This window comes from Tachyglossus aculeatus, chromosome 22 (genome assembly GCF_015852505.1).
Source record: "Tachyglossus aculeatus isolate mTacAcu1 chromosome 22, mTacAcu1.pri, whole genome shotgun sequence".
Lineage (NCBI taxonomy): Eukaryota > Metazoa > Chordata > Mammalia > Monotremata > Tachyglossidae > Tachyglossus > Tachyglossus aculeatus.
Genome location: NC_052087.1, coordinates 2955468 through 2966584, shown reverse-complemented (window position 1 = coordinate 2966584; position 11117 = coordinate 2955468).

Sequence of the window (11117 nt, the reverse complement as noted above, 5' to 3'; positions counted from 1 at the left end):
CAGTCCTGCCATCATTTACTCATTTATAGTAATGTCTTGTCTTCCCTGACTGTAAGCTCACTGTGGGCAGGGAACGTATCTGCCAACTCCAACTCTCTACCGACAGAGAAGCAGCGTGGCTCAGTGGAAAGAGCCCGGGTTTGGGAGTCAGAGGTCAGGGGTTCAAATCCCGGCTCCACCACTTGTCAGCTGTGTGACTTCGGGCAAGTCACTTCACTTCTCTGTGCCTCAGTTACCTCATCTGCAAAATGGGGGTGAAGACTGCGAGCCCCATGTGGGACGACTTGATCACCTTACATCCTCCCCAGTGCTTAGAACAGTGCTTAGCACATAGTAAGTGCTTAACAGATGCCATCATTATTATTAACTCCGTTGCATTGTACTCTCATTCATTCATTCAATCGTATTTATTGAGCACTTACTGTGTGCAGAGCACTGTCCTAGCGTTTTGGAAGTACAAGTCAGCAACATATAGAGACGGTCTGGTCCCTACCCAACAAAGGGCTCACAGTCTAGAAACGCTTGGTACAGCATAAGTGCTCAGTGAATATCATTGCTTAGTACAGTGCTCTGCACAAAGTAAGCGCTCAATAAATGTGAATGGATGAATGAATTGATTGATTGATGTAGACTGCACAAACTTGAGCCAAACACTCCATTTCTCTGTGCCTCCGTTTCCTCAATTGTTAAATGGGGGTTAAATCCCCGTTTTCCCTCTGAGACTGTGAGCCCAGTGTGAGACGGGGACCTTGTCCACCTTAATTATCCTCTACCTACCCTAGCTCTTAGTACAGCGCTTGGCACACAATAAGCATTTAAATACTATTATTATTATTACTTCTATACCAGGAAATGATTCCTCGGGACTATTGTCTTGTCTCCACAAACCAAACCTGCCAACATGGACCAAAGACAAAGAAATTAAAGCAGCAGACAAAATGTATTTGCCCGCTTTGATCTACCATTTAGAGCAGGGCTTGGCACATAGTAAGTGCTTAACAAATATCATCATCATCATTATTATTATTATTATTACTTTCTCCAGAAAATTTTCTACAACTGCCTTGAGCTCAAGGACCTGGTGGAGCCGGGGGGTGCTTCTGGGAGTCAGAAGGTCGTGGGTTCGAATCCTGACTCGGCCACGTGTCTGCTGTGCGACCTCGGGCAAGTCCCTTCACTTCTCTGGGACTCAGTTACCTCATCTGTAACATGGGGGTTGAGACTGTGAGCCCCACGTGGGACAGGGACCGTGTCCAACCCAATTTGCTTATATTCACCCCAGCGCTTAGTATAGTACTTGGCACATAGTAAGCACTTAACAAATGGCATCATTATGAGGTAGGAAAGCTGCCCAGCTCTTTGTGGTGAGGCCCCTGGGCCTGGTAGAAAAAGGACAGAGCTGATTAGGGGAGGGGGCAAGTTGGGACATGGTCTGCCAAATGGACGCTAGTAGAGAGGAGAGCCCTCTGGACATTTGGGCCATAACAATAATAATAACAATAATAACAATAATAATAATAATAATAACTGTCATATTTGTTAAGGGCTTACTGTGTGCCAGGCGCTGTACTAGAGAAGCGGCGTGGCTTACTGGAAAGAGCCCGGACTTGGGACTCAGAGGGCTTGGGAGTCGGTGGTCATGGGTTCCTATCCCGACTCCGCCACTTCTCAGCTGGGTGACTTTGGGCAAGTCACTTCACTTCTCTGCGCCTCAGTCACCTCATCTGTAAAATGGGGATGAAGATTGTGAGCCCCACGTGCGACAACCTGATAACCTGGTATCTATTCCAGCGCTTAGAACAGTGCTTGGCACACAGTAAGCGCTTAACAAATGACAACATTGTTATTATTATTATTATTACTAAGCACTGGGGTGGATACACGCAAATCGGGCTGGACACAGTCCCTGTCCCACGTGGGGCTCACAGTCTCAATCCCCAGTTTACAGATGAGGTAACTGAGGCCCAGAGAAGTGACGTGACTTGCCCAAGGGGCAAGTGGTAGAGTGGAAATTAGAACCCATGAGTGTCTGCTATGATGTGCTTATCTGTGTGCACAAGCCAGGCTGTGTGTGTACACGTGTGTGTTGCTGTGTGTGAAGGTAGATCTATGACTACCAGTTGTCAGCTGTGTGACTTTGGGCAAGCCACTTAACTTCTCTGGGCCTCAGTTACCTCATCTGTAAAATGTGGATTAAGACTGTGAGCCCCTCGTGAGACAAACTGATCGCCTTATAACCTCCCCAGCGCGTAGAACAGTGCTTTGCACATAGTAAGCGCTTAATAAATTCCATTATTATTACTATGACTATGAGGGTGTGTCTCATGGGGTGTGTGCCCGTATGTGTGTCTGGGTTTGTGCATGACAGCTGTCGCATGTGATGGTACTTGTGTAGAATAATAATAATTAATAATAATAGCGATGGTATTTGTTAAGCACTTACTATGTGCCAAGCGCTGTTCTAAGCGCTGCGGTAGATACAAGGTGATCAGGCTGTCCCATGTAGGGCTCACAGTCTTCATCCCCATTTTACAGATGAGGAAACCGAGGCACAGAGAAGGCAAGTGGCTTGCCCAGAGTTACATAGCTGACAAGTTAAACAGAGTGTAGCTTCCCACTCGAATCGTGGAGGCACATTCATTCACTCCCAAGATCAAAAACACTTAACAGAAACAATGTAAACATTGAAGAAAACACTAATTAGGTGACCAGATACCAAGGTAAATATATGCCAATAAAGAAAGATTTTGAATTAGTTTTTTGTGTGTGGGTACATATGTAATCCTTTTCAAAATGTTATCTCTCTCATCCTCTTCAGGGAAAAGATACTTGGTGCTAACAGGTTAGGGATGTCATTATCAGAGATGCTAAATCTATGCTAAATTTATCTGCCATTATCTATGTTAAGTTGAAATGGTCTATAATCACTCTGAGTCGTCAAAATGCTTTCAAGGGAGGGGAAGGGAAGTACTTAAGGAAAGATAAAACTTTTCAACAATTGGGAGGGGAAGAATGTTCCTTGTAATATTACTCTATTTATTTATTTATTTTACTTGTACATAGTCTATTTCATTTTGTTAATATGTTTTGTTTTGTTGTCTGTCTCCCCCTTCTAGACTGTGAGCCCACTGTTGGGTAGGGACCGTCTCTATATGTTTGCCAACTTGGACTTCCCAAGTGCTTAGTACAGTGCTCTGCAAACAGTAAGCGCTCAATAAAGACGATTGAATGAATGAATGAATGTAATAGCGTCTTGAAAATTCAAGAGCACGGTAATTAAAAAAATTATGATGGTATTTGTTAAGCGCTTACTATACGCAAGCTCTGTTCTAAGAGCTGGGGTCTTCATTCATTCATTCAATTGTATTTATTGAGCGCTGAAGGTGTGCAGAGCACTGTACTAAGCGCTTGGGAAGTACAAGTCGGCAACATATAGAGACGGTCCCTACCCAACAACAGGCTCGCAGTCGAGAAGGGGGAGACAAAACAACAAAACAAAACAAATAGGTGTCAATACCATCAGAATAAATAGAATTATAGCTATATGCACATCCCAAGGTAATCAGGTTGTCCCACGTGGGGCTCACAGTCCTCATCCCCATTTTACAGCTGAGGTCACTGAGGCACAGAGAAGTGAAGTGACCTGCCCAAAGTCACACAGCTGACAAGTGGCGGAGCCAGAATTAGAACTCGCGACCTCGGACTCCCAAGCCCGTGTTCTTTCCACTAAGCCACGCTGCTTCGCTGTAGCAAAACAGAACTAGAAGAGCATTATAATGGGGGTTGTGCCCCTCCAAACACACACACGTATATAATAATAATAATAATAATGGTATTTGTTAAGCGCTTACTGTGTGCCAGGCACTGTTCAGGCAAGTCAGGTTGGCCTCGGTCCCTGTCCCACGAGGGTTCACAGTCTCAATCCCCATTTTACGGATGAGGTAACTGAGGCCCAGAGAAGTGAAGTGATTTGCCCAAGGTCACACAGCAGACGAATGGCGGACCCGGGATTAGAATCCATGACCTCCTGATTCCCAGGCCCGTGCAGTCTCAGAACACGCTCACGCAGAGCATGTTAACTCGTTCACACGGATACACTCCAAGACCTACTCACGCGGGCCGACCCTCAGGGAGCCATAACTTCACACCCAAACACACCCTCACAAGCACACAACAGTATCACACAGCCTGGCTTAGTGGATAGAGCACCAGCCTGGGAGTCAGAAGGACCTGGGTTCTAATCCCGGCTCCGCCGCATGTCTGCTGTGGGACCTTGGGCAAGTCACCTGTCTTCATTTGCCTCAGTTACCCCATTCGTAAAATGGGGTTGTAGACTGTGAGCCCCATGCAGATCATGGACAGTGTCCATCCTGATTACCTTGTATTCATTCATTCATTCAATCGTATTTATGTTTACTGTGTGCAGAGCACTGTACTAAGCGCTTGGGAAGTACAAGTTGGCAACATATAGAGACGGTCCCTACCCAACAGCGGGATCACAGTCTAGAAGGGGGAGACAGACAACAAAACAGAACACCAGCGCTTAGAACAGTGCTTGGCACATAGTAAGCGCTTAAAAAGTACCATCATTATTAATATTATACCCAGTGATACACACAGTCACCATCTCTCTCACTCACAGACGTGCACACTTTGTCGGGCACTGGCTTGCTCTCAAACGCACCCTCACACAAACACACCCTCACAAACATCACCCCACGTAGATACACTTTCAGACAAAACACACACTCGCATATTTGCTGGCATACACCCACTCTATCCACACGCCTACACCTTTACACATACAAGCTCTCACCCAGTGGAAAGAGCCCGGGCTCCATGGAAAGAGTCCAGGCTTTGGAGTCAGAGGTCATGGGTTCAAATCCTGGATTCGCCAATTGTCAGCTGGGTGACTTTGGGCAAGTCACTTCACTTCTCTGGGCCTCAGTTCCCTCATCTGTAAAATGGGGATTAAGACTGTGAGCCCCCCGTGGGACAACCTGATCACCTTGTAACCTCCCCAGCGCTTAGAACAGTGCTTTACACATAGTAGGTGCTTAATAAATGCAATTATTATTATTATTATTATTATTATTATTATATATTCCCAGACACGTGTGTACCCAGTCACACACACACACACAGTGTGGCTCAGTGGAAAGAACCTGGGCTTGGGAGTCAGAGGTCACAGGTTCGAATCCTGCTTCCACCACTTGTCAGCTCTGTGACCTTGGGCAAGCCACTTACCTTCTCTGTGACTCCGTTACCTCATCTGTAAAATGGGGATTAAGACTGTGAGCCCCATGTGGGACAACCTGATCGCCTTGTATCCCTCCAGCGCTTAGCACAGTGCACTGCACATAGTAAGTGCTTAACAAATACCATCATTATTATACACATACACACACACACACACACACACACAACAGCAAGTTGCTCCAATTGGGCAGCCACCCTCAGTTCTGTGCCCGTGGGATCTGATTCAAGAAGGTTCTGAGTTCTGGGGCCCCCCCATCTCCTCTTCAATGGGAGACCACCGGGTGGGCTGCATCTGGAGACAGCTCTATCCCCAAGGCTGCTTTGGCCCTTTCTCCCCGTGGCATAGTGGGTGCCTAGGAGTCAAGAGGTCGTGAGTTCTAATCCCAGCTCCGCCACTTGCCTGCTGTGTGGCCTTGGGCAAATCACTTCACTTCTCTGCATCTCAGTTACCTCATCTGGAAAATGGGGATTAAGACTATGAGCCTCATGTGGGACAGGATTGTGTCCAACCCAATTTGTTTGTATCCACCTCAGCACTTAGTACATTGCCTGACACATAGTTAGGACTTAACAAATACTGCAATTATTATTATTATTATTATTATTATCCCAAGCACGGCGGGTCGGTCTCTCTCTCTCTCTCTCTCTCTCTCTCTCTCTCTCTCTCTCTCTCTCTTCTAGGGCCCTGGTAGCAACCACTCAGTCAGAAAAGGCAGGACAGAGACTGTCCTCTCCTGTCCTGCTGAAAAGCAGCATGGTTTAGTGTGGACAGGGCTGAGAGTTGGAAGGACTTGGCTTCTAATCCTGCCTCTGCCACATGTCTGCTGTGTGGCCTTGGGCAAGTCACTTCACTTCTCTGTGCCTCAGTTACCTCATCTGGAAAAAGGGGATTAAGACTATGAGCCTCATGTGGGACAAGGACTGTGTCCAACCCAATTTGTTTGTATCCACCTCAGCACTTAGTACATTGCCTGACACATGGTTAGTACTTAACAAATACCACAAAATTATTGTTATTACTATTATTATTATCCCACACATGGCGGGTCTCTCTCTCTCTCTCTCTCTCTCTCCCTCTCTCTCTCTCTCTCTCTCTCTCTTTTCTAGGGCCCTGGTAGCAATCACTCAGTCAGAAAGGGCAGGACAGAGACGGTCCTCTCCTGTCCTGCTGAGAAGCAGCATGGTTTAGTGTGGACGGGGCTGAGAGTCGGAAGGACTTGGCTTCTAATCCCGCCTCTGCCACATGTCTGCTGTGTGACCTTAGGCAAATCACTTCACTTCTCTAGGCCTCAGTTACCTCATCTGTAAAACAGAGATGAAGATTGTGAGCCCCACGTGGGCCAGGGACGGTGTCCAACCTGATTAACTTGTACCAACCTCAGTGCTTAGAACAGTGCTTGGCACATGGTAAGAAATTAACAAGTGGCATAATTTGTTTTGAGGCTCTGCAGGAGTCAGTGCACCTGAGATTGGGGAGACCCCAATAATGAACCTCATCTGACTTCCGTGCTGCATCTTCAACCTATCAGGGCCATCACTTTTATGATTACAGCGTGGGCCTAAGAGTCAGAAGGACCTGGGTTCTAATCCCAGGTCCACCACTTGTCTGCTGTGCAAGATGCTTCACGCTCTGTGCCTCAGTTACCTCAACTGTAAAATGGGGATTTAGACTGTGAGCCCCACGTGGGACAGGAACTCTGCCTAACGCGATTTGCTTTTATCCACCCCAGCGCTTAGTACGGTGCCCAGCACATAGTCAGCACTTAACAAATGCCATAAATATTATTATTATCCCAGGTGCGGGAGAAGTCCACTTCCCCTTCTTCCGGCACTCAGGTAGTTGGGGAGAACCACATCCCGGAAGAATATTATAGAAAGAGGCAGTGGATTTCTGGACTTCCAGTTCTCCCACCACAGTGAGCAGGGGGAGAGACTACTGCTGAAGATGGAAACGCCAGAACTGCGAAGGAAAGAGGAGGACAGTACTAGGAGATGGCAGAATGCCCGGCTGTTGAGCAACAGGAGAGAGGGAACCAGCAGTGGAGATTGAGAAGGGAGAGACAAAAATCGGGATTAAGCCAAGGCCAGAAAGCCCTGCTGAAGAGTCAGGGTTGAAAGCAAGATCAAGAAGGATTCAACAAAGAAGAAGAAGCACTGTGGCCTAGTGGCTAGAGCAGGGGCCTGAGAGTCAGGCGGACTTGGGTTTTAATCCCCGCTGTTGGGTAGGGACTGTCTCTATATGTTGCCAACTTGTACCTCCCAAGCGCTTAGTACAGTGCTCTGCACACAGTAAGAGCTCAATAAATACGATTGAATGAATGAATGAATGAATAATCCACCTGACTGCTGTGAACTTCTCTGGGCATTAGTTACCTCCCAGCGCGTAGTTTAAAAAAAAATGAGAGAGAGACCACAGGCCTTGTCTGGGAGTTGTTGAAGACAACTTTGAGGGTCTGTCCTGTGGGGAGAAGGGACAGGAACCCAGCCTGAAGGAGTCCTTGGGCTGCAGGTTCCTCACAGGCAGGGAAGTTGTCTAACCAGCTCTGCTATATGTTACTTTCCCAAGCACATATATAGTACAGTGCTCTGCCCACAGTAAGCACTCAGTAAATAATAATAATTTTGCTATTTGTTAAGCACTTACTATGTGCCAGGCTCTGTGCTAAGCGCCGGGGTAGATAGAAGATATTCAGGTTGGTTATAATCCCTGTCCTACATTCATTCATTCATTCAATCGTATTTATTGAGCACTTACTGTGTGCAGAGCACTGTACGAAGCGCTTGGGAAGTACAAGTTGGCAACATACAGAGATGGTCCCCACCCAACAGCAGGCTCACGGTCTAGAAGGGGGAGACAACATAGGGCTCATAGTCTTAAACCCCTTTTTTACAGATGAGGGAACTGAGGTACAGAGAAGTAAAATGACTTGCCCAAGGTCACATAGCAGAGCTGGGATTAAAACCCGTGACCTTCTGACTCCCAGGCTGGTGTGCCATGATTGATTGAGAAGAATGCTTGCCAATGGGACACTATGGGCCAACAGAAATTAATCAGTTAATCAATGGTATTTATGGAGCATTTACTATGCACAGAGCCTGGGGAATCAGAAGACTTGGGTTCTAATTCTGCCTCCGCCACCGGCCTGATGGGTGACTTCGGGTAAATCACTTAACTTCTCCGGGCCTCTTTCCATTGGGCCATGCTGCTTTTCCCTGGAGGATATGAGATTTTAGGAGAGCTTTGAAGATGGGGAGACCTAAGGTCTGGTGGATTTTAAAGGGGAGGGAGTTCCAGGTAGGGGGAGCCAGCCAAGGTCACCTCACTTCCCTGTGCCTCAGTTCCCTCATCTGTAAAATGGGGATTAAGACTGTGAAGCCCACATGGGACACGGACAGTGTCCAACCCGAAGTTGGAGAGGCAAGAGAGGGTTACCGTCCTCTGGAGATCTTCCCTAATTAATATTGCCCACATTTTACCAGTTCTGCTTTCCCTGACACTCAGTCCTGGTCCTGCCCACTGGGGCTCTGCCAATCGTGGGAAATGTTCTGGTCAAAGATCCATGATGGTTCAGCGGAAATTAATCAATTAATCAATGGTATTTATTGAGCGCCTACTATGTGCAGAGCCTGGGAATCAGAGGATCTGGATTCTAATCCCAGCTCTGTCACTTGTCTGCTGGGTGACCTTGGGCAAGTCAGTTCTCTTGCCTCAGTTACCTCATCTGTAAAATAGGGATGAAGACTGTGAGCCCAATGTGGGACGAAGACTGCGCCTGAACCGATTATCTTGTATCTACCCAGCACTTAGTACAGTGCCTGGCACGTAGTAAGTGCTTAACAAATACCATTGTTGTTATTATTATTATTAGAAAGCTGAGCTTGCCAATGTGGGTGGCGAAGACCAGAACCGCTCCCAGGGCAGCCCCTTGTCAGATCAGGGCATGATGGTATTCCGCTGGCACCGGGCTGCAGTCACCAGGGCCACGACAGCCTGGAACGCCCTCCCTCCTCTAATCCTATGGACAACCACTCTCTCCCGCTTCAAAGATTTATTGAAGGCATAACTCCTCCAAGAGGCCTCCCTAGAGTAAGCCCCACTTTTCCTCATCTCCCACTCTCTTCTACATCTCTCTGACTTGCTGCCTTTGTTCTTCCCCCCTCCCAGCCCCACAGCACTAATGGCCACATCTGTAACATCTCCCCTTTTCCTCCTCCTCATCCTCCTCCTTTTCCTCATCATCCTCCTTTTTCTCCTCCTCCCCCCCTTTTCCTCCTCCTCACCCTCCTCCTTTTCCTTCTCTTTCTCCTCCTTCTCCTCCTCCTCCTCCTCCTTCTCCTTTCCTTCCTCCTCCTCCTCCTCCTGTGGCACACAAACAGGGAAGTAGGTATACCTGGGGTCAGCTTCCCAGTGAAGCTGGCCCTTGAAGAAGACCAGGAGAGAGAGCATTCTTGGGGGAGTAAGGCAGATGAGCAATAACTCAGGGACTTCTTGAGCTGAGCTTTGGCTGCATTAAATTCGTTTGGTGCCTGTAATAATAATAATGATGGCATTTGTTAAGCACTTACTATGTGCAAAGCACTGTTCTAATAATAATAATAATGGCATTTATTAAGCGCTTACTATGTGCAAAGCACTGTTCTAAGCACTGGCAGGGGGTATACAAGGTGATCAAGCTGTCCCACGTGGGGTTCACAGTCTTCATCCCCATTTTACAGATGAGGTAACTGAGGCTCAGAGAAGTTCAGTGACTTGCCCAAGGTCACACAGCAGACATGTGGCAGAGCCAGGATTAGAACCCATGACCTCTGACTCCCAAGCCCAGGCTCTTTCCACTGAGCCACGTTGGCACCAACTTGCCTGCAGCAGTCCGAGCTGAAACGGGCATAAGAGGGTAATCGTCATCCTGGGCACGACCTGCATCTCTTCCTAGGCGTGGTTAAAGAGCTAAGAAACTGAGGTCAAGCAATCCACAGTATTTATTGAGCGCTTAGTGCAGAGCACTGTACTGAACATTTGGGCGAGAATAGTAGAGTTAATAGCTGCAATCCCTGTGCAAAATAATAATAATAATAATAATAATGGCATTTGTTAAGCACTTACCATGTGCAGAGCACTGTTTTAAGTGCTGTGGGGGGAATACAAGGTGATCAGGTTGTCCCATGTGGGGCTCACAGTCTTAATTCCCATTTTACAGATGAGGGAACTGAGGCTCAGAGAAGTGAAGTGACTTATAGTCTTGGTCCCATCTCCCAGGGTGGGCGGTCCCTTGATGGAGGCTGTGGAGAGGATGGGTGGTGTGGCTCAGTGGAAAGAGCATGGGCTTTGGAGTCAGAGGTCATGGGTTCAAACCCTGGCTCCACCAGTTGTCAGCTGTGTGACTTAGGGCAAGTCACTTAACTTCTCTGGGCCTCAGTTACCTCATCTGTAGAATGGGGATTAAGACTGTGAGCCCCCTTTGGGACAACCTGATCACCTTGTAACCTCCCCAGTGTTTAGAACAGTGCTTTGCACATAGTAAGCGCTTAGCAAATGTCATTATTATTATTATTATCTCCCGGAAATCCTGCCCCTGGTCCTGACCAGGCCCGACCCCATCTGACGGGGGTCTCCTGGACAGAATGACTTTGTGCGGGGACAGTGGGGGAGAGGAGCAATTTCCTCTGTCTACTTCTCACAGCCCAAACTGCCACCACGTTGGTCCACGCATTTCTCATAACTCCTCTCAACAGCTGCCTCGCCCCTCTCCACTTCATAAACTGTTCTGATGTCTGGGTTATTTTTCTAAAGAATCATTCTGCACAAGTCTCCCCATTCCCCAAGATCCTCCAGTGGTTGCCCAACCATTTCATTTATTTAT